The sequence below is a fragment of the Sus scrofa genome, chromosome 17, assembly GCF_054392235.1.
Source record: "Sus scrofa isolate SSC_HxYL_T2T_F1_AM1 chromosome 17, Sscrofa_HxYL_maternal_Yorkshire_Landrace_v2.0, whole genome shotgun sequence".
Classification (NCBI taxonomy): domain Eukaryota; kingdom Metazoa; phylum Chordata; class Mammalia; order Artiodactyla; family Suidae; genus Sus; species Sus scrofa.
The window spans coordinates 9911106-9936045 of record NC_139399.1 but is presented as its reverse complement, the minus strand read 5'-3'; the positions used below and the strand labels follow the sequence as shown (position 1 = coordinate 9936045).

At 36.2% G+C, this 24940-nt stretch overlaps 1 protein-coding gene and 1 long non-coding RNA gene across 6 annotated transcripts in view; both read left to right on the top strand.

Annotated features, from left to right (window-relative positions):
* LOC146395129 (uncharacterized) overlaps positions 1-20574 on the top strand; it is a 122992-nt gene extending 102418 nt beyond the window's left edge. Inside the window, exons 1-2 of one of the 2 annotated variants that reach the window (XR_014831861.1) lie at positions 9657-9795; positions 20492-20574. This is a non-coding gene — a long non-coding RNA (uncharacterized LOC146395129). Of the gene's footprint in view, positions 1-9656; positions 9796-20491 lie in introns of those variants that run through there. The other variant, XR_014831862.1, reaches the window with a different exon arrangement.
* The window catches only part of SGCZ (sarcoglycan zeta), a 1018982-nt gene that overhangs the window by 182496 nt on the left and 811546 nt on the right, over positions 1-24940 (top strand).

Below are 24940 nucleotides of genomic sequence, written 5' to 3'. Positions count from 1 at the left end.
GACCTGACCCGATACTCTGCATCCTGGTTCGATGCCCCGATGACCACCCCAACCCCCAAGTATGGCCCAGTAGAAACTCCACTGGTGCTTCCACTGCCTGAACACCATGGCGGTCTCCTCAGCTGTGGGCATGGGTGTTGCCCCTGCCACCACTGCCTCTGGGAGCTACACTCATGTGCTGTCACACTTTCTGAATGGATATTTTTAGGGTGCATGCTGCTTCTGGGCACCATATTCTAAATCAAATTTTCCAGAAAGTCTCTAGAACACTATGCTCTAAGGTAGGTGGGGGAGTGAATTTTAATATTTAATTTAAGGAAACATTAGCTCTTATGGTGAGGAACTGAGTTAAAGGAATAGCAGTCATTGTCCCACTTTGAAAGACAATGAGAGGGATTGAGAGGAGAGAGAGAGAGAATCCAATATTTTAAAAATGTCTGAAATATTCACTCCAGCATCCCAAGCATTTCAATGTTCTTTCTGCTTTTTTAATGTAGTACCACTTCTGAAAATTTCTTCAAGCACACAGAGACCTCTAATTCATTGATGCCACTCCTCATTTACTCTCCATTAGGCGTACTTTCTCCTTTCTTATCTAGTTGCTATTGGTGGTGGTGGTGTTGTTTTATGATCCCACCCCTGTACCTGCCCTCTGAGATAATAAATCCCATGCAGGCCACACCCTGTGGGGCTGGAGCTGCCCAGGAATGTAGCTGCTGCTTGCCCATGCTGTTCAAAACTTCACACAATCGTACTGATCCATCCCCCTTTTAATTAAATATTGACATTAAACCTTAAATTAAATTGAAGCCCCAAATCTCAAATAGGCATTGAACACTGTCTGGCCAGGCATGCTACCCTTTGATAACTTTGCACGTGCAGATGAACCCACATTCTTCTGGTTTCCTTCCTGCCCCTGTTCAGTCTTGTCTTACTCTTCCTCTTTATTTCAACCTCTCGACAGCTTGCTACACAGATTTTAATCTCCCCCAAATCTTCTTGTCAAATACCACCTCGATCCTCTTTCTTGCTCAAGTGAAAATTAGGAGTTATCTTTATGTTCTGTTTTTCGCCCCCTTCATATCCTGTTTCTCATGAACTTAGCCACTTTGTGTCATTTCCACTTTCACTCCAGAGGGAGCCCACTGCCGTCTATTCCTGGCCTTGTGAGTACCAGCCAAAGGTCTCCTGCTTCTTACCTTACCCCTCTTACAATTCATTCTCTAACTGTAACAGCCAGTGCCCATTTCCTGTAGTGTAAAACTGTCCTGTCAACACCAGACAGAAAAACATTCCCATTAAATCTGAAATAATAACCCTAATTCCCTAAGATGGTCTCAAAGTCCCCACGCAAAGTATGGTCCCACTCCTTTTACTTGCTATCACATTCCTTTTTTTAAATAGATATTATCAGTATCTAAAAGTATCTTTTTGATTGATTAGCATACATGTTTATTATTGGTATTTCCCCATTAAACTGTGATAGAAGCATCTGCTTTGACCTTCCTAACAAAATGTGTCACCTGCTGCTCTCTGTTTTATGTCCTTGTTTTTCTTCATAGTCCTGATGACTCCATGATGGTATGTTGTTTTATGCACTTACTTGCATATTAAAATGCATCTTGCCCCATCAGAATGTAAGCTTAGGTGTCTTTTGGCCAGTGTCTCCATCACCTAGAACTATACCTTGAGCAAATTAGGCTCTGAGATTTCTGAACAAATGAATACATTAATGAATAAATTAACCATATGATAAGGGAGATAAAGGATATATTCATATTGTATAATTCATGTTTTAGACCTAGAAGGGACATTTGTAATCATTTAGTTGAACATGGTTAGCTTTGAGTGAGATATCTGAGACCCAGAGAGCACAGCTAATTATTGGAAGAATTGGGACTAATTGCTTAGCTGTCATCTGATTTAGATTTCCCTGTGACATATTGTAACCTCTGTAAGTAAATGAATTCCTTTTTTTTTTTTTTTTTGGCTTTCACTTTTCTGTATGCCTAGGTCCATTTTCCCTTCCAAGTTCCTCATGTATTGTAGGTGCTTCATAAAATTGCTTAATTAATAAATGAATGAACAGTGAGTATTGTAAGAATGTATATTGATAAATTATGTGATTTGGTAACCTTTGGATGGCTTTAGTTCTACTGGTTACAGGAGAATCTTTACTTTTCATTTTTTTTTAATTGAAGTTTACTTATTTACAATGTTTTTTTGTTGGGATTAACAGATACACGTGACTGTATATAAAATAGATAACCGACAAGAACTACTGTGCAGCACAGAGAATTATACTCAATATTTTGATTTTCTCAACGTACAATACTATTGATATCTTTTCTTTAAATCATAGGAAGTCATGTTTCAAGGGCATGCAGTATTAAGTCACGGTGCCTAAAGGGAGAACCAAGTGGGAAGTCTCTGAACAGGAAACTATTCGGATCTTTCTCAGCACTTTTACGCAGATCCCGCTTGCCTAGACTTACTCAGGATAGGGTATGATCATTCTTCAAGGAGGGCTGCTGGCGGCACGGAGGGTGAAGCTACCCTTTGAACATCTGCACTTCCCATATGCTCTTCCCTGAAAGTGCTGCACTCCAGCCTAGTGCTGATCGGCCCACACAGCGCTAATCAGGGCACAGCGATGCCAAAGCATGTGCACCCAATTAAGGGCACTCCAGCCCACACTGCCATCGTGGTTGTTGGCAGTGGATCTCGAACCCTGGGAGCCTCGTACGGGCAATCTGGCAGAGGTGCGCGATCGGCTGTATTCTGCAGCGTATACATCCATCCCCTTCACCTTCAGCTTGCCTATCATAAACCTCGCCTATAACAGGCTGAGCAATAGCTCGAAAGGTGAGCTGGGTCCATGATGACTAACGGGTGCTGTGCTGCTGACATGGGCACAATTTGAGGACTTTTAAAGAAATAAATTTTTCACAGTTTAAGTCACTAGGAATGTGGATTTAATGAAGTGAAGTAATATGAATATTGACATTTTAGCTCCCTGAAACCTGTATATACACTGAGTCTTGCAAAATCTTCTTTAACCAGCTATAACTATGACAGAGAACTTTATTTACGAGAGGAAAAATGTTTAGGTCAAGATACAGTTACAACAAAAGAAATGTAGGTGTGTCATATCTGGATTTAGACACTATCATATTTAGTGTTGGTTTTTTCATATACATTAAGGCAAATGAGCTTCCAAAGAACAAAATCCATTTATTCATTTATTTATCAATTTATTCTTTAAATAATGAGTTTATTATTCTTCTTACAATGGACCTGGCATTATGTTTAAATGCCAAAATAAGAGTTCCTGTTTTTAAGCCACAGAAAATATAATGGAATGTGCAAGGAAAAGAGATAGCTTTTTTTCTTTTTAATTAGTGTTCACAATAGAACAGGAAAACAGTATATTCCTCTCAGATTCATTCATATCCCATAGAAGCAAACAAAAGGATGAGAACAGTTCCTTGTCTACAACTAAAAGCTCCAAAGTATAATCCCAAGGGTCTGGAAAGAAAGAGTCCTTGTGGTTTAATGTTATAAACAGCAATACCTGATCTGGAGTCAGGGGCAAGGGGCGAGGAGTGCACTTTTAGAAAAAAGACATTCTGGACTAAGGCTTTCAGAGAGGAATTGCATTGTCCATGAACAAAGAACTGCTTAAGTACATTTCTGTTTTTTTAATTTATTTTTATTGTTATTTCCAACACACTTTTTTTTTTCCCACTGTACAGCATGGGGACCCAGTTACACATACATGCATACATAATTTTTTCTCCCACTGTCATGCTGCATTGTAAGTATCTAGATATAGTTTTCAGTGCTACACAGCAGGATCTCATTGTAAATCCATTCCATGAGCAATAGTTTGCATCCATTGACCCCAAGCTCCCAATCCCTCACACTCCTTCCCCCTCTCCCTTGGCAACCACAAGTCTGTTCTCCAAGTTCGCATTTTTCTTTTCTGTGGAAAGGTTCATTTGTGCTGTATATTAGATACCAAATATGAGTGATATCACATGGTATTTGTCTTTCTCTTTCTGACTTATTTCACTCAGTACGAGAGTCTCTAGTTCCATCTATGTTGCTGCAAATAGCATTATTTTGTTCTTTTTTATGGCTGAGTAGTATTCCATTGTGTATATATACCACATCTTCCTACTCCAGTCATCTGTCGATGGACATTTGGGTTGTTTCCATGTCTTGGCTATTGTGAATAGAGCTGCAATGAACATGGGGGTTCACGTGTCTTTTTTAAGGAAAGTTTTGTCTGGATATATGTCCAAGAGTGGGATTGATGGATCATATGGTAGTTCTGTGTATAGATTTCTAAGGTATCTCCATACTGTTCTCCATAGTGGTTGTATCGACTTACATTCCCACCAGCAGTGCAGGAGGGTTCCCTTTTCTCCACACCCCCTCCATCACTTGTTATTTGTGGATTTATTAATGATGGCCATTCTTACTGGTGTGAGGTGGCATCTCATGGTAGTTTTGATGTGCATTTCTCTAATAATCAAGGAAGTTGAGCATTTTTTCATGTGCTTGTTGGCCATCTGTATCTCTTCCTTGCAGAATTGTCTATTCAGGCCTTTTGCCCATTTTTCCATTGGGTTGTTGGCTTTTTTGCTTTTGAGTTGTATAAGTTGTTTGTATATTTTAGAGCTGAAGCCCTTGTTCATTGCATCATTTGAAACTATTTTCTCCCATTCTGTAAGTTGTCTTTTTGTTCCTTTTTGATTTCCTTTGCTGTGCCAAAGCTTGTCAGTTTGAGTAGGTCCCACTGGTTTATTTTTGCTTTTGTTTCTTTTTCTTTGGGAGCCTAACCTGAGAAAATATTCATAGAGTTGAGGTCATAAAATGTTTTGCCTATGTTCTCTTCCAGGAGTTTGATGGTGTCTTGTTCTAACGAGGTTTAAAATTGAAGAGGAGGAAGGCATCTTTATCACTATACCAATCTTGATTCAGTTTTACTTTTAGCGTTCACTGAAGTTAAATATTTAGTTTAGTTATTGGAGAAATAAAGACAGAATTTAGGTGAAAAGGACAAGTCAACGGGCATGGACCTTTCAGGCAGATGGAGCAGCAAAATACTGAAGAAGCATTTCCAAGGTATTAGGCTAGGTTTGTGGGTGTAATGGCAACTCAAGCTCCATGTTCTGTTCTGCTCACAAGTTTTGCTGAGTATCACAAGGATGTGATAGAGCTTGGAGAGTTGGGTGCACACTGCTTCTTGAGGTCTCCCTCATGAACCTCATTGATTGGCAATGGAAGCTGGTAGCCCTTACAGGGGAATTTACATGGTCAAAAGAGCCTTGGGCAAAGGGGCTTCTGGGCCTGACCTTCTCAATCCCACCACCACTGCCTGGCAATGGTCCATGCCTCCCAGTAAACTAATGATCCTAATATACATCATGTTCCAAGACCTATTTTCATGTTTCTTATTTATTTCTTGTGCAGTCATACATTATCTGTTCTTACATTGTAGGATCTGGAAATTTTCCATTTATGTGCACCCAGAAGCATGTTTTGGACAAGGTCTGTTGCAGATATGAAAAGATAGCCAAAGTAATGAAAATGATTAGTAGCAATAGTTAATAATATCTAAAAATAATAATAATATTTCTTTAGAATTTATATGAGTCAGACATTATTCTAAGTAAGCTACCCATATGAAATATATAGTATTAGAACATCTATTTTATGGATGTAGAAACTGGAGCACAGAGAGGTCAAGGATTTATGCAATGTTTCACAGCTGGCAATAATTTGGCCTAACTGGAGCATGAGTATGTGGGTTGGAAGGGTGGGACCCATACTACAAAGACCCTTGCATGCTCTACCACAAAGACCTTATACTATAGATAATGCAGAGCTACTCAGAGATTATACACCAAGAAGTACGATGGTCATATACAAACTAGGTTTGCAGCCTTTGCAAAATGAGTCTCAGAGAATTTACATAATTTTGCAAATGCTACACACATAGGAAACAGCATAGCTAATGCATCCAAGTATAAGCACAGGGCCCACACACTAAACCATTTTATCCTACTGCCTCTTTCCACCCAAAGCATGATACAGGGAGTCCCACAGCAGATCAGTCTTCCTGGGAAGAGGAAAGCTAGTATCTCCTATAGCAATATTCTAGGGCCTAGTAATTTCTGGGTATTTCACCTTGGAGTATGGTGGTGAATGTAGGAAGGACACTGGCGTATAAATTATTGATGGCCTCCAAGCTGCATTCTGCCTGAGAAGTGGGGGCCCACATATATTTAAATGGAAATTGAGGCCCAAATGACTGACCATGTGAATTCACAGCAGAAACAACTAGGATAAATAAAAAGTTGAGTGACTATTGTTTTTAACATTTTGATTAAGGTTGAAAAGATTTTGCAAATAAATGACTATCACTGTGGTGTTTATATATAATTTCAGTATAACAAGTGTTAAATATTCATTTATACATAGATACTTATCTCTATCTGGAGAATGTACAGGTAACACCATTTTGTTTAATTGTGGTCAAGGTATTAGATGATTCGGAAGCTTTGTTAAGTGTTAGTCTCTTCACATCATATCTACTTTGCAAAGGTCACATGTGTCATGTTAATTTCAAACTTTAGATGCAAAATTTGTTTCTTGCTTTCAATTTTGTCAAGGAAGATAAGGCAGTCATGATTTAAGAGCGGGTAACTTTGGGTCCGTATGTCAGAATTCTGACATTCACGGAGCAACGTGACATGCCAGTTTATGTCAAACTCCTAATAAGCATATGTATAAATGGTAAGAAATTCCTTTTTCAGATTTCCACTTAGAAATACCTCAATGAAGGTAATCCAAGTAAATATCAATGAGAAGAAAAATCGATGTGACAGTAACTTTTCTTAAGGGACAAGTTCTCTGACATTTTCAGGTATCAAAAAAAAAAAAAAAAAGCAAAACCAAACTTACCACTGAAATGCTACAACTTTCTTTTCTATGGTTAATAAATTTCATTAAACTCAAAATAGTATTACACCATTTTCCCTTAATTACCATTATTGTCCTTCCCTTACTTATTTGTGGCTCTAGTAATGAAGATAGTTAGCTATTTTTCCAACTGGATGTTAAGGGCCAGGGGTGCAAGTCAGCACAGGAGATATTATAGATCAGACATATACCATGGAAGCAAGTACTCACGTGAAATTTACTATAGAGAATGAGAGGAAATGCAAGCAGGTGGAAAGATCTTTTGAAGAGAAAGAAAATTCTTTAAAAAAAATGTATTGAAGTATAGTTAACTTACAATGTTGTATTAGTTTCAGGTGTACAGCAAAGTGAATCAGTTATATATACTACATATAGCCATTCTTTTTTTCCTATATAGGTTATTACAGAATATTGAGTAGATTTTCCTGTGCTGTCTTTGTTCGTAAGCTATTTTATATATAGTAGAGTGTATGGGTTAATCTCATTCCCCTAATTTATCCCTCCCCATCACGGTTTCCCCTTTGGTAACCATAAATTTGATTTTTAAAAATGAGTGTTTGTTTCTGTTTTACAAATAAGTTATTTTGTATCATTTTTATTAGATTCCACATGTAAGCAATATCATATGATATTTGTCTTCCTCTGCCTGACTTACTTCACTTAGTATGATAATCTCTAGGTCCATCCACATTGCTACAAATAGCATTGTTTTGTTCTTTTTTTAATGGCTGAATAATATTTTGTTGTATATACATACCACATCTTCTTTATCCATTCCTCTGCTCCATTCTTCTGTGATGGACACTTAGGTTGCTTCCATGTCCTGGCTATCATAAGTGGTGCTGCAATGAACACTGGAGTGCATGTATCTTTTAAAATTATATTTTCTCAGGATAGGTGCCCAGGAATGGTATTGCTGGACCATATGGATGTTATTTATTAGTTTTCTAAGGAACCTCCATACTGTTATCCATAGTGGTTGCACAATTTATATTCCTACCAACAGTGTAGGATGGTTCCCTTTTCTCCATGCCCTCTTTAGCATTTATTATTTGTAGACTCATCAATGATGGCCTTTCTGACTGGTGTAAGATGATACTTCATTGTAGTTTTGATTTACATTTCTCTAATAATTAGATGTGTTAAACATATTCACAATTATGAGAGAAGCAGAAGGAAAGAAAGTTTCCATCATGCTTGTGGAATTTGTGACTTCAGTTTTTAGAAGGACTGTCAAGACAGCCATAGTCTTTGATGGGTTGAAATAGATGACCTGTTGTCAAAACAAAGGATCAAATAGGGAAGAGAGGACACTTAGAAATTTGTAAACTAGACACACTCACACAAGATAGGAGCTCAGTTACTGAACTTAGGTTAGGATATCAACCCAGTTAGACCAGTAGTTAGGATACTAAGACAGATTGGATTTTTGAAGTAGTGTTCCTTAGATTTGTCTCTATTGGGGGTGTGAAGAGTAAGCATTGAGTGGTACCAAGGGATGTGGCTTAGAGTGATGTGGAGAAGTGTTCCAGGTAGATAACTTCTTGATGCCAAGGATAAATGTGTTAGGGTAATGTTTATATTTCCCCTATGTTAGATACTCTTATCCCTTAACACGTTTTGTATTCAAATATCTTGGAAAACATTGGGTTAAACAGAATTAAAATTGGGGATTTTTTGAACTACGTTATTTCTCAAAGAATATTTGAGTCAAATTTGGTAAGGATATAGAATTTCAAAATTTATTTGAACAGAATTTTTTTTTTTACTTTCAAGGAAACCTTGCCCCAAATCTCTGTCACATCTCCCACGAGCCTTAGGGAGCAACTCCACATGGTAGGGAAAGACTCAGGGAACAAAATACCAGAACAAGATTTCAGTCTCAAGGAAGGACCATGAGAAGCAGTCCCAAACGCAGTGCATGGCACCACTAGATGTCCAAAGCCTACTGTAATACCCATAACCAGGACACATGGACTCATATCATCCATGTATCCTCAGTACGACTCAGACTACCCACCATCCCTCCCTCACTGGCTTCCCACTAACATATGCGATTTTTAACCTGCTTCCAGCAAATGCCCCATCACCTGCTTTCAGTCTTAATTTCACTGAATCCAAGACATAGATTGGATTAGGAACTCACTCTCCATGAAGCCCCCACCAAAGGAGGATTTTTCTGTAACTCCTCTTGTACCTAACTCAGGGGAGGTTAGAGTCAATGTCCCTGCTCAAAGTGGCTAATTAGAAAATTTGGTATTCATACTACACAACAGTTAAAAGGAACAAACTGCAGATAAGCAGCAACTCATGTTGAGTGAAAAAAGTCAAATGTATTAAGAATACGTATTCTTTTGCTCCTTAGTTTTGCTCCCCAAGTCCCTTTCCCATTTTTGTTCCTCTTCACCTCTTTTTCTATACTTTTGACCTAGATGGTGTATCATTACTTTTGCACTTGGATGCATCTGAAGAGGTCTTTGAAATCCCCGCAGGTGAAGGAGAGTTTGAAGGAGAAGAAAGCAGCTGTCAGCAGTCTGGTCTTGGAATAAATCATCTATAAGACTAGCAAACCTATTAGACTGCCAAGTTTGAGAACCTCTTAACTGAATTTCAATGAGTTATTGTACGAAAAATGTAGCACGTTTCTCGACTTTGCAACACATTGCAAATGGCCCTCAATCCCAACAAGAGATGCATATTTGAAGAGGTGGAGTAAATTTGATGAGGCTTCAGTTGCCAAACCAGGGACAACTTTAGCATCAAAATTAATATACTGTAAGAGATTATAACTTACTAAATAAGGTAAGAGTCTATAAGCTAATATTAATACAAGTAAATAAATAAAAAAGAATTTTGGAAATTAATTTTAGTGCCCATTACCTTGATGTTTGATTTATTTTTCAGCTAATATGTTTATTTTACTAATAACTTGAATACACATTTATCTAGCACTTACACCTTCTTCAATGACGCATGGTATGTGTAAAAGGTATAAATCATGCAAGATGTTAGACTTCTTTAAAAGGAAAATAAAAATTCCACTTCTTTAGTTTTTTTAAAAAGCATGCACTATAGTGTATTAAAAATGTCCTTCACTGTAGAAGGACAATCGGTATGAGCAAGAGTAGCCAAAATAGAAAGTATTCATTGTAAATAAGTGTAGAATGTAGTCTATGTGGTATTAATACATGAATGGATGTTAAAGACGATAGTAGTCATCTGCATTCATGTTACAATAGAATATATTTAGGTGAAAAAAAAATCCATTGACCAATATCTGGATATTTGTTCCTCTCATTAAATAGTGTGCTGGAAAATGTTCCTGGTCCTTTTCTTCTAATTTGTTCTCCCCTTGTCCAGTGAAGGTCTGATTGGGTAGTGTCTGCACTGAAAAAATGGACTATAGCTCTGATTAGCCACTTTGTCAAATGTCACTTACAATCAATTTGGCTGATGGAAGGAGCCTTCAACTCTGATCAGACACCTGTTTTGTCAGAGTAGCAGAGCACCAAGGTATAGATCAATGCAGTCACATTTGTTCTAGATCTGCAAGGAAAGGATTCAAATATAAACAAAAGTGCTTTGCAAGCATAAATAACTAATAATAAGTGATAAGTGCAAACATGACGTCTCAGAATTACTTTAACACTGGCTTACTAAACACATCCCAGTCTTAAGCCCTAACTACTGGGGCTCAGTCCTAAGAAAAGAGAATTGGATGTTACTGATTGAGACTGCATACATAAACACATTTTTTTTTCTTTTTTTGCTTTTTAGGGCCTCACCAGCGGCATTTGGAGGTTCCTAGGCTAGGGATCTAATCGGAGGTACAGCTGCCGGCCACAGCCACAGCCACAGCCATGCCAGAACCGAGCCACATCTGCAACCTACACCACAGCTCATGGAAACACCAGATCCTTAACCCACTGAGCGAGGCCAGGGATCAAACCTTCAACCTCTTGGCTCCTAGTTGGATTCATTTCCACTGCACCACAAACAGAATTCCCATAAACATATTTTAACTCAAGTCTAAAAATATTAATTCTGTTAAGCCATGTATATGTGTCCTTGTCCCTGTCTATAAAATATTATTTTCCCCTCCTTCCCACAGGTGATATGCATAAGATGAAGTCACTTTTAGTCACTCTAAATTAATCTACCATTTAAGAGGCCCAGCTCAATTGCTATCAACTCTACAAAGACCTCTGACCCACTCCCCACCACCTCTCTGTAATATATCATGTCTCTTCCAGTGTTCGTTGGCTTCTCTAAAATAATACTTAATACATGGCCTGCTTTTAAAGAAATGGTAACCATTTCTGTGTGAATTCCTTCTATTAGATACATATTTTACACTGCTTATTAACCCAAATACAGTGTTTGTCAATCATGTCAATTAACAAATATAAAAGCTCACGGCATATGCTGTATAGAAGAGCTCTAATAGCCGAAATGTACCCAACATCCTTATAAAACCAACAACTGTGCGTTAAGGAGATTTTGTTGAATGTATTTTCTTTAGTGTAAACAGATAGAAATGGATAGAAACCAACAAAATCATTATAATCTATTTTATATCATTCTATGTTCATACCGTTATAGCCATTATTATCATTTACTATAGTGAAATTGAAATTTACCTTTGCAAAACTATCTATACATTTCTTATCCCCATTCTAGCTGTGTTTGTGATTTGAAGTAAGTTTCCCTAACTCTATCCAATCCTCACCAGATCACACAAGACTGATTAACTCTTAATTAATCCTAATCTTATCAACTTTTGCAATTCTCACAGCACCAAATGAGTAATTTTCATCTAGCAGATCTCAATGAACACTTTTCAAATTGAGCACAGTCATGAGTATCAATGTCTTAAACTCAATCCTAACTAAAAGTCTTTTATTCATTGTGAATTTTTGGAAATCTCTGAAATTTAACTATGTTTTTAATACTTATTTCTGATTCTATATTTATTTAGGGGGGATTCATTTCTTCTACTCCAAAGTAAAATATTTTCACCAAAAGGCAAAGGCAGACTTTGTCAAGAGTATTGCAGAAAACTATATGCAGGATGCCTGTTAGATACCTGCCAAAGAGTTTTAACTTTCCCAGTGGGGCAATAAATAAGCCAATGAACCTAAATGTTAAGTGAATTTTTTTAATTGACTTAATAAGAATGGGCAGAACTAGAATTTTTAATTGTTGGAAAACAAAATTTAACAGTGTACCCCTGCCAAATGGACATGTGGCAAGCAAAAAATAGGTTTTAGTTGAGTGTTTGATTTTGCAGCCCCGGCTTTTTAGGCTTATTCAATATAGCATGGGCACTGTAAGTATTATATATGTGCATATAATATATAATGTATATGTATATAATATATGTGTATATAATGTATACACATATATATGCACACATGCATTAAGATATTATATATTTACTTACATGTAATATATATTTATATAATAAAATATGGATCAGGTATAAGCTGAGAATCCCAAAGCTTTTTCTGTACATAAATAAGCATCTGAGATACATGCAAGTACTATTGAATGGCAGTTAAGCTTCATTTTGCATGAAAGCATGGGTGTGTGGGCAGATGTTCTCTGGAATGCTCTGAATTGAAGGGGAGGATGGTTGCCAATGGTTTTCAAACTGTTTTCCACAAAGAGTCTTGCAGGAGCAGGGTGGGCACAGCCCAAAGCAAGGCTCCAGATTCTCATATTTCAGCTTAAACCAGAGCAGTATCCTGTTTACTACTTAATATGTTTCGCTTTTGCAAAAGAATTCTGCTACTTAAACACAAAGGCACTGAGAGCCACTGTTTATAGAAAGAGGCGTTTTCTAAACTTTTTGATGCACTTATTGTACTATCAAATATCTCATAATTGTTCTAAAGAATTACAAAACAACTTTTATGTTTATATGTTATATGGTTAAGAATTTTTCTAAGGAATTATTTTAAAATCGAGAAAGGATCATTATTTTTTAATTTATTTTTTATTTAGGTATAGTTGACATATAGCATTATATTCATTTCTGGCATACAACATAATGGTTTGATATTTGTGTACATTGAAAATGTTCTCCACAATAGTCTGTCACCACATGTAGTTAGACATTTTCTTTTCTTGTGAGAAGAATATTTAAGATTATTCTTTTGGAAACTTTCAAATATGCAATACAATATTATTAATTATGATCATTATGTTGTACCTTATATCCAGGACTTATTTAATTTACAGAAATTTCATCACGAGTCTATTCTCCAAGCTTGGGGTTAATAGAGGCAGACTATTGCCTTTGGAATGGATTAGCAATAAGATCCTGCTGTATAGCACTGGGAACTATGTCTAGTCACTTATGATAGAGAATGATAATATAAGAAAAAAAGAATGTACATATGTATGTGTAACTGGGTCACCATGCTATACAGTAGAAAATTGACAGGATACTGTAAACCAGCTATAATGGAAAAAAATAAAAATCATTATATAATAAAAAGAAGAAAAAAGAAAGTTTATACCTTTAGAACCCCTTCACTCGTATCACACAATTCCTCCCCATTTTCCCCCACTGGCCACTAGATTATTATGTTTTTACAATATATGTTTTTAATTATATTTGATTTTCATTCTATACTATTTTAATACCTTTTAAAATACTAAGAAAAATGTTTTCTTTCCATCTCATTTTAGAAAGTAACATGCTATTTGTTAGAGTAATTATATTTAAAAAGCCTGATTTATTTGAGTATATAATCAAAACAGATCACTATATTGTTTGATGTGATGTATCTACATGACAGGCCATCTAAAATGGACCATTATAAGCATACATTTAACTAAGAATAAAAATAATTTAAAATTACACTAGGGTCAAACTGCCAAGAAAGTTAGCCAATGTCAAGCCAACTTTGTAACTGAGCTTTCTAATTTTCTTGAGTCTGTAGCTTTTACAGTGTTCTACTAAAAGAGAGGAGGAAAGGTTATTTTATTTACTGATTTAAAAAAATGAAATCAAAACAATGTCCTTGTCTTCTTCAACATAATGAATTCTTAAGACTCCCAATTAGTGGTGGGAGAGTCTATGGCAAAACTTTCTGTGCACTTACTCTAGACAGAGTATGTTGCCATGACAGCATTGTTCTATGGGTAAGGGTTAAGTGATTAAGGAAATAAGCAAAAATAACAAAACATCTAGTGAAGCAGTTCTAATACGCCTTTTGAGAAACTGCTAAGGACTCTTGTTTTTGAAATAGAGGGCACTGCAATTGAAGAACTAATGAAGGAGGCAACATATGCCACTATGTAAAACAAAGTTGCATTCCCTCTTTTTTTCCTCCCAGGGGAGACCTAGGTTTGAATGAGCAAAAACTATAAGTGTTATTGTTTGATTTGGGGAGGGAGACAGTGCTGTAGTCCAAGTAGCATTTATTATATATAGTATTTCTCAAGAATTTTGAAGTTTATAAATAGGCATGTGCCTAAAGAGTTTCATACCAAATAAGTATTTTATTAGATGGTAGGAATATATAGACTTTCAATAAGACAGCTAACTGTTTCAAAGTGGCAATATGTTAACCCACATCAGGTAATAATCTGGTCGTGGATTTGGGATATTATTTCCAAAGGACACATTCGTTAATTTGTGCTAGGTCACCTTTAAATCTTGCTAATTTAGAGGAAATATAATGGGTTATTCAGAAATAAATTATTCTGTGACACAGTGGGGTGTATTACCTTGTAGTGCTGCGGCTGACTTGGCAGCTCCCCAAGCTGTACTCTGATTTAAAGCCTTGCTTACTCTGGAATAAATGTGCAGCAAGATGGCAAAGGCTGGGCTGACTGTGGGCCCCTGCAGAAAGCAGAGGCTCTGAAGGACCATCACACGGGCTTTAGCTTTCTTTTGATCCATTGGTTGACTTGATTGGAAAAGCAAAGATTGGTGTAAACAGGTGTGAATATTCTCCACCAATCTAGGTTTGTTGTTTAAAAGTTTTTCATCATCTTTAATTTGGTGCCAGAACGTGCTGGTAAAGACAGCATCTTTATTGTCAAATTAGGAACACAAATGACACTTCCCACCAAAATGAGCATTTCCAACAAAAAACAGTAAGAAAAGAATGTAGCCAAAAAAAAAAACTAGATGAAAGTATGTACTAATTCTTTTCCTTCACTTTCTTTAGCCTTTCTCATGTTCCTATATTCAGCATTACATTTCAGAATTAGTTTCAAGAATTAAAAGGAAAGCTAAGGCTTTGGGCCCAGATCTAAATTTCAAAAGATATGTTATAAACTGATTAATGCTTTGGTCTCTTTTGGGTGGTGAGTTAATATGTTCTACATTCTTGAATTTTGAATGTGTGGCCTAAATATTTCTTGATGTGGAGTAAAGGGAGATTTTGTATATCTTTGTTGTTAGGAATGTACATTGATGCAGCTACTGTGGACGATAGTTTAGAAGTTTCTCAAAAAACTCAAAATAGAACTACCATATGACCCAGCAATTCCACTCCTAGGTATAGATCAAGATAATAATTTTTTACATGAAAAGATGTTCAGCATCACTCATTATTAGAGAAATGCAAATCAAAACCACGATGAGGTACCACCTTACACCAGCCAGAATGGCCATCATCAAAAAGTCTACAAACAAGAAGTGCTGGAGAGGGTGTGGAGAAAAAGGAACCCTAGTGCACTGTTGGGGGGATTGTCAATTGGTGCAACCACTGTGGAAAGCACTATGGAGATTCCTCAGAAAACTAAATATAGAACGACCCTTTGATACAGCAATCCCACTCATGGGCATCTATCCAGAGAAAACCATGACTCGCAAAGACACATGTACTCCAATGTTCATTGCAGCACTATTTACAATAGCCAAGACATGGAAACAACCTAAATATCCATTGACAGAGGAGTGGATCCAGAAGATGTGGTACATATACACAATGGAATATTACTCAGCCCTTAAAAAGAATGAAGTACCAGCATTTTTTGCAACATGGATGGACCTAGAAACTATCATGCTAAGTGAAGTCAGCCATACAATGAGACACCAACATCAAATGCTTTCACTGACATGTGGAATCTGAGAAAAGTTCAGACAGAACATCTTTGCAGAACAGATGCTGACTCACAGACATTGAAAAACTTATGGCCTCCGGAGAAGACATTTTGGGGGGTGGGGGGATGTGCCTGAGCTGTGGGATGGAAATCCTGTGAAATCAAATTGTTATGATCATTATACAACTACAGATGTGATAAATTCATTTGAGTAATAAAAAAATGAAAAAAAATAATAATTTTTTTAAAATCCTAATTTGAAAAGATACATGGACCCCAATTTTCATAGCAGCATCATTTACAATGGCTAAGATATAGAAGCAACTGTGTCCATCAACAGATAAATGGATAAAGATGTGTTATGTGTATATAATGAAATACTACAATGGAACTTTGCCATTTGCAGGGACTTGGGAGGGCATTTTATTAAGGGAAACAAGTGAGAGAGAGAAAGACCAGTACAATATATTATCACTTACACGTGGAATATAAGAAAATACAACAAACTAGTGAATATAAAAAAAAAGATGCAGATTCACCAATGTAGAGAACAAACTATAGGTTATCAGTGGAGGGAATGGGGAGCAAAATAAAGGTAGAGGAGTCAGAGGTGAAATCTTTTGGATAGGTTCAAGGGTGTATTGTACAATATGGGAACTATAGCCAATATTTTATAATAGCCATAAGTGAGGAGTAACCTTTAAAAATTGTATTAAACTTTTTTTAAAAAAAAGAAAGCTATGAAGCAATTGAAAATCATACTTTGAACAATATATAATGTGTACTTCTTTTACTTGAAATATTGGATACTAAATAGTATAAAAATCCTCCTCTGATCAAAGTAAAATAATGGCAAATCACACAGCTGGTAAGCCACCTTAAACACAAACCCACTTACACTCTTAATCACTTGACACAGATGAAGAAACAGTTAGTGAACATTAGTGCATGATTATAATGATGATAAGAGAGTAATATCATAAACACAAATCTAATACCTTAAGATAGTTTCTGTAATCAAGAAGCCTGCTAAAATGAAATTACACTGGAGGATTGTATCAGTTAATCAATGTATTTTTATAGAAATGATTTTGAATGAACACATTTTAGAGAATTGCCCAAAACTCTGTATTACTTAATAAATCAACGGTTTTTACAGAATGCAAACACATATTCAGTATGAGAGGTTTTAAGGAAAATGATCTTCTGTTCTTAATAATATCCTTGAGATTTCACTCATAGGAATGAGCCATAATTTCATTAAACAAAAACATAACATGGAAAAACAGTCTTTTTTTAAATGTCCTAGGAAAGCTTTGTTAAGCTAGTAAGAAACAAAATGTAATTTAAAAAATAGTAGAAGATTCTTTGCATCTGAATATATTCATATGGCTTGTCATCTACCACCCACAATTAATAAGGATTTTAAAAAAAAATTAGGTAACACAATGCCAGTTTGAACTTATGTGGCCCATTAACTATCTATCTAATCAGCCCTCTGTAATAAAGCATGATTACCCCCCCACATACATACACAATAAAATTTTCATAAACACACCATTGTCAGCGTGGAAAGTATCAGATTGAGAAAATGTGAGTTAGAAAATCTTCTTGAAAATTTTGTAGTAAGCTATTTTTAAAAATTCATGTTTTTTATTTTTGTGTATATTTTATTTTCATGAACAGTTCTTATATCTCAATAAATGCATTTATTATTCTTTTAAAAAGCTCATAAGCTTATATTTGTGTATATTTTTTCAAAATTTTTCACATGGTTTAAACATTACACTAAAAATTAATATTCAGGAATATTTAAATGAATTATATTGTTTTTCTCAGCACAAATAAAAACTAATTTGGTTTGAGGAGCCTAGATTTAGATATAGGAATGGGAAAGAGCCACAACATTTAAACACATCATAACCTCAAAGGCAACATTATAAAAATGTAGGATTCACCTGGCCCTCTTCTAAAAATACGACTCATATTCAGGATCTTTATTTCTTTTCTTTTTTTGTTTTTGTTTGGTCTCTGTTCATCCACACTGCCCATTTCCTGCAAAATATAATGTCAAAGGAGTACCATGAACATGGAAACTCTTCCTTATTCATTGGAAACTAAGAACTGCGGATGAAATCTCTTTTATATTCCAATAATTAAAAATAAATACTTTGCATTTAAGATGGTACCCTAACTCATTTATTCAATGAGGTATAAGAAGAATCAATAGGAAATAACCTTTTGGAAGATAAGCTCTATGTCTGGCACTGAACTAGGTATTCAGTATGTATGTTGCATTGGTCTCAGCCTATTGATGGTGATGCTGTTGGCTAGGAATGACCTAAATACTTTTTACACAGAACTCTGCAGACATCCCTCCCACCACAATCAGGGACACAGCCTACGGCTAGACTGGACTTTGTGGTTCTTATTATGATTGCCAGATGCCCCTCAGCAGACTATTAGGGAACTTTGAAGAACCAATTTTATTACTCACGGGTTCTGGGGAACATGCTGCAGGCCTGAGGACCACAAAGAGAGGGAGAGAGAGGCAGAGAGATAACATGCCTTTATTAGGGTTGGTGTTGCAAAGCTTTACTCTTTATTTGATGAATCTAAAGCATAAAGATGAGAATGGGGATATGGGAAGGAAAACGTGAGATTACCCAGCAGATCAAGTTTCTAGGTTACCCAGTGCTCTCTAGAAGGAAAACTTTATGGGCAAGGGAAGTCTGGTTCCTTATCTGGTTGTTTTGCTAGTAGTGGGATGTCTTTAAGTGGATGCTTTGGCTATCAAAAACTCAAAGTCAGACACCCTGCCGTATGTTGCCTCCTTTTACCTTGCTTAGATAAATATGTTATGGTATGTATTCTCATTTTAGATATAAGGACGCTGGAGCTCAGAGAAATTATTGTGACGGAATCACAGGCATTGGGGTTTGAGTCTGTGAGACTTTCAAACCAAACCCTTTTCCCTCTCCTGTGTTTGGTCTGTGTACATGAAAATGAAACCCATTTAGAGGACTGAAGAAATAAAATGGCTCCAAAGTAGAGATGCTAAGAGAAATCATCATGCCTGCATGATGCCTATGGACTGTTTATTTGAATAGTATTTGAATGCGTGCTACTACTTTGATGGTTATGACTGATATAGCTGACACCGTGCTGTCATAACAGCCTGTGCTGTCGTAGTAGCATGGCTGGTTGGCTAGGCGGCTCTGTGTGAAGCTGGCAAGAGCACTCCCCCTAGAGTTCACTGCCAGGGTTGGAAGCCTCCCCATCTGCCAATCGTGTACACATTCCTTGACTTTTTGGGCCTCCATTCCTACCTCACAAGATTGCTATGAGGGTTAAATGAAATATTCCATAGGAAGTCCTTCAGTGGTGGAAAGCACATTTTAAGTGCTTAATGAATGTTAGCCATCACTGATATCATGGATTTTTGTTTCCGCAGATCTTAGCCTAATGCAAAATAAATAGCTTCTTAAGGGTATAGGTGGAGATTTGACATTCTTTTTTCCCTGCTGAGTGGCAGACACCACTAATCAAAAATGGCACTCTTTACCTCCAGGCCTAGACAAGGCCTTAGGATCCTTACCCCAAATGCCTCAACCAAACATCTAAGAAGTGATTGGATTTGGCATGTAGCAGTAAACTTCTTTTGCTGTACTAGACAGTAAGACTTTTTTTATGAATAATGTCGTGCACTAAGAAAATACCATTTCAGCTAGAATAAAACTACTTCAATACAAATTGGTTTTATGATAGACTCTCTAACAGTTCTCTCTCTCCCTCTTTTTTTTCCCACTTTTAGCTGTCCTCCTTAGCCTTTTGGAAGTTTCCCAGCCAGCGATCAAATCCCAACCAGAGTTTCAATCTACACCACAGCTGCAGTAATGCTGGATCCTTAACCTACTGTGCCACAGTGGGAACTCCTCTAACGGTTCTTTTTAGATGAGATAATTCTCACACATGCAAATGAAATGTGGCATAATGATCTAAAATGAAATATGAATTTCATTCCTGAAATATCTCCTGGGAAATTTGTCTTCAAAATTGCAATGTGTCTCATCTGCATTGCAGCATCTGTAGGTTCTGTTTCCTTCACTTAAACTCCAAGTCCCAGTTTCTTTCATGTGGCTAACTCTTTGTTAGTGTCCTTCCATGTAATTTTGTGGATCATTTCTGCTGCAGTCTTTAATCACATAATCATCACTTGGTAAGCTTCTCCTTAGCAATATTATAGACTCTCTGATGAAATGAAATTTCTTTATTCCCTATATCTCCATATCCTAGGAGCCTGGAATGGTCTCTTGTGGGCAATACAAATTTCACTTAATGAAGTTGTGATAATTTTGCCTAAGTCAGATGACACAGATTCTTTACATTTTTTTTTCTCAGACTTTACATCCTTTCTCATTATTTCTTCCAGATCCTCCAAGTGCTTTGGGCACCAACATATACAGTTTGGATGCAGATGTACCCCTAAAACTTCATCAGACATTACCCTGAAAATATGAAACTGAAACTTTCACCATGAGGCTAGCATTATCCCATCACTGTTAAAAGTCTTTATTTTGGAGTTCCTGTCATGGTGCAGTGGAAACGACTAGGAACCACGAGGTTGCAGGTTCGATCCCTGGCCTTGCTCAGTGAGTTACAGACATGGTGGTGCTGTGAGCTGTGGTGTAGGTTGCAGATGCAGCTCAGATCTGGTGTTGCTGTGGCTCTGGCATGGGCTCCAATTAGACCCCTAGCCTTGGGTGCGGCCCTAAAAATACAAAAAAAAAAAGTCTTTATTTTATTATTCAAAGATATTATAACTATTAAATCAAACCCTGTTCTTCTTCCCATTCTAGGATAGAAACATTGTCACAGAAAGAAATTAAATTATAGGAAGAATAATATGTTTGGTATTAAGAAAACTTCTCTTCATTCTTCACAACCCATCTTAGAGGTCATATTATGTACCATTTCATATCTGCTCCTTCCATGAGGATTCTTTCCGATTTCTGTGCTGCTTCCAAGTCAATACCCTTTGCTATTATTGGAGGCACCACTCTATAATGTAATTGTTTTTAATAACTTTTTAGAGGAGTTTAGGTTCACAGCCAAATTGAGCAGAATGTACAGAGATACCCATTTGCCCCTGTCTCTAGACGCCTCCATTATCGGCAAGCCCATCCAGAGTGATACATTTGCTGAAACTGATGACTCTACATTCACGTATCATTGTCACCCTGAATCCACAGTTTACTTTAAAGCTCACTCTTGATGATGTGTATTCCATGTGTTTGGACCAATGTACAACAACATGTATCCACCAGTATAATATCAGATAGATGAGTTTCACTGCCCTGAATATCCTTATACTCCATCCCTTCTTTTCTACTCCCACTAGCAATCATCTATGTTTCTAACTATCTCCATAGTTCTGCCTTTTCCAGAAGGTCATACTGTTGCAATTAAACACTAAGTGGCCTCTTAAGATTGGCTTCTTTCACTTAGTAATAGCTATTTAAAGTTCTTTTAGGTCTTTTCATGGCTTTAGAGCTAATTTCTTTTTTAGTGCCCAATAACATTCAATGATCAGGATGTACCAGAGTTTATCCATTTACCTACTGAAGGGCATCCTGGTTGCTTCCAGGTTTGGGTGATTCTGAATAAAGCAGTTGTAAACATCCATGTGCAGGTTGTTATGTGGGTGTAATTCTTTGCATGTCCATCACCTTGACAAAAAGTGGGTGTTTTCTGAATAGCTTTCATCTTTTTGTTCTTTGCCCTGAAAACAGGGCCTCTCAGAGTAGGTACTCAGGAAAAACTTTGGTTGAATTGACAATAGCAGCACAGTGAATGGAATAAAGAGGCAGATATTCCACTGCAGATCATTGCTTGCTTTGAGAGAGAGACTACATAAAGGATTTCTAATTCAGGATGATCTGTTATCACCAGCTCATGGAAGCCATTATTTTCAGAAGGCATGATGATAGCTTTGCTGTGCTGAGACAGATTATAAAGGCTTTGGCTTAAAACTTGACTACTTCAAACAGTGAAAGCATAATCAAAAATTGGTAAACTTGTAGGGAAACAAAAATGGGATTCAGGAATTTTTCTTATTCTATAATGGATAAGGGATTTCTGGATTGGTTTTTAAATCCTCAAATAACATTTTTTTCTCATAAATAAAAGGAAAAAGCAATATATATTCTTTTTAACTATTCACTGGGGGATTGTTTCAAAATTGCAGTTGTCATACTAAGGTTCTTTGATCCAATCTGAAGAGCAGAATCCAACTTAACTTTAAGCTTCTTCACATGCATACACACACCCCCACCCCACCCACAGGATATCCAGTAAAAACCTCATAGATAAAAAGAACATTGCATATAATTGGAATATGGCCTAAATGCAATATTATATAATATTGTCCTAAATACATGCACATATGGGCATCAGTTTTGTTTCTAGAAATAAAAGCTCACTGTTCAAATGCTAATTCTGAGAGGCCCAATTTTCCAAGGTACATTTATCAGAATCTTCAAAATTATTAAAGTAGGATACCAAAATACAGTGAATTTTCCTTTTGTATTATATGTGGTTTACTGATTGTTTTTGTTAGCAAATGCATCAGGTATAGAACATCTGCAAATCAGAATTTGTTCTATAAAGATATCGAATTTAGTATGCTAATCATTGTATCTCCCAATCATCTCTACTTAGACATTAGTGTTATAATACTTAGTTAGGTCTCACGTAGGTGGTGACTTTTAGTTCATCAAAATGCAGAAGGTTTTCCCCTGTGTGCACATTTATACTGATTCAGAAAAGTTGAATTATGAACATGCTTGCAACCTGATCTTTAAATTTTCTGAATATACTCTAAATGGATAGAATTTGAAGGATTTACCGACCTTTAAGCACCATGAAAGTACATGATTTTAGTTTAGTAACGTGTGAGGATGAACTGTGCAGTCTTTTGTTTAGATATGCAGATCCTAATCTCATAAATAAAAGTACCTACTCCTTGCATTCAGAAAAGAAATAATTGAAGCTATTTGTAAAAGAGTCACCTCTGAGATCGATGTACTTAGCATTTATATCATCATTTGCAGGGTTTATATTTTATCTACTTGAATCAACATGACTGAAGGAACCTAGGAAGCAACAAGTAAGTTTATTTGGAAAATACGTTTCTTATGAATCTGATTTCTACAGATAAAGACTTCAGAAGGAAAGGAAGAACATCCATGACTTTGTAAACTTCATTAAAGCTCCAGAATTGCTATAGTCCAAGAGATGAAAAAAAAAAAAAAAAAAAAAAAAAAAAAAAAAAAAAAAAAACCTCCTTATTTAGGGCAACCTCATTCTAATTCTGATAGAGTTATTCTTTTTAAAAAAATTATAATTCAAATTCTTGTTATTTGACCAGTCAAGGGGCAGTTGTAGAAACATCTTATAACCTCTAAAAGTAGAGCAAACCTGTTAGACAGCTTTGAGTTGTGGCTGGAATATGAGTGCCTTTATGCTTTATTTACTAGCTGTGTGTCCTTGGTCAAGATTCTTAACCTATCTGTGTCTTTATTATTTCGCCTTAACATGGAGGTAAAAAAATTTCATATCTCCTAAGTTTATCCATGAGGAAGAAATGTGTTAATAGATATTACATGCTTAGAACAGTACTAGACACAGAGCAAGTGAAATTAATGTATTCTATAAATAGATCTTATACCTTAATTAAAATTATGGAGGCAGTTTTGTTAATTCTCCCCCTTCTCTTTCTTTAAGGATTATAGTCACATATGGAAACTAGTGTACAAAACAAGGGATGCTGATTTGATATGGACAGGAAATTTAACATATTTTTGAAATTTGAAGATAACATCTGTTATTCAACATATCTAGAGTAACTATCTCTTGTAGTATCTTCATATGTATTAATGGAATTCTGCCTCTTGTTACATAACTTCTTTTTAGGTATACATATTATTATTTGTAATTAGAAGATATTTACATATATGAATTCCAGAAAGGCAGAATTTTACTGAGAATGTGTCAAGCTCAATACAATTTAGGCCATGTACAGGTCAAAATCTTCTGGTAGTGTGGTGCTGTATGGTAGTTTATAAAAATCAGTCCTTTTTTTTTAATTATTTGACCAAAGGTAAATTTTGACAAAAACAAAATATTTGTTTTAAATCAACAATCCCTAAAATAACTTTCTCATTTCTGTTACATAAAGCATTGGACTATTGTTTAGTATTAAGGAGAAGGGTTCTACAGTTCTACATTCAACAAACACAAATATGATTCTTTATTCCAGGACTTCTCAGAATCTTTAAAAAGTCAGGCTGCATTGTTATTCTATAAGAGAAGGATCAAACACTTATTTGATCAAAGATATTTATGGGGTGGCAAAGAGAAAACGAGAATATCTCACATGGCCAGTGTTCCACAGAGACACAGTAGTTGGGGAGAGCTGCCGTATTGGTGGCATAGAGTACTTAACTAGGCAATGGAGACTTTGTTTCAGGTGCAAAACAATATTAATGGCAATTATAGTCCTTTGTGATTCTGTCAGTAGTTCTGACTTTGTTCTTTGAATCCATTTTCAAATCGTGTTACAAGAATATTAGCCATCAATCAACCTGCTGATTGCTGAGTAAACATAAGAGACTTACTTTATGACTCTCTGATAGTCTACCTCGCGTCTCCTCAAAAAAGAGAATTGTAAAGCGATAAAGGAAATCCTCTGCTGAACTGTATTTCCAAGCTAGAGTTCCTTACAATAAATAAATCTAAGAGAGAAAGGCTGCAATGTCTTTAGTTGTACAATACAGGGTTGTTCATGGAGACAATCACTGCAGCGGACACAGAGTTCCAG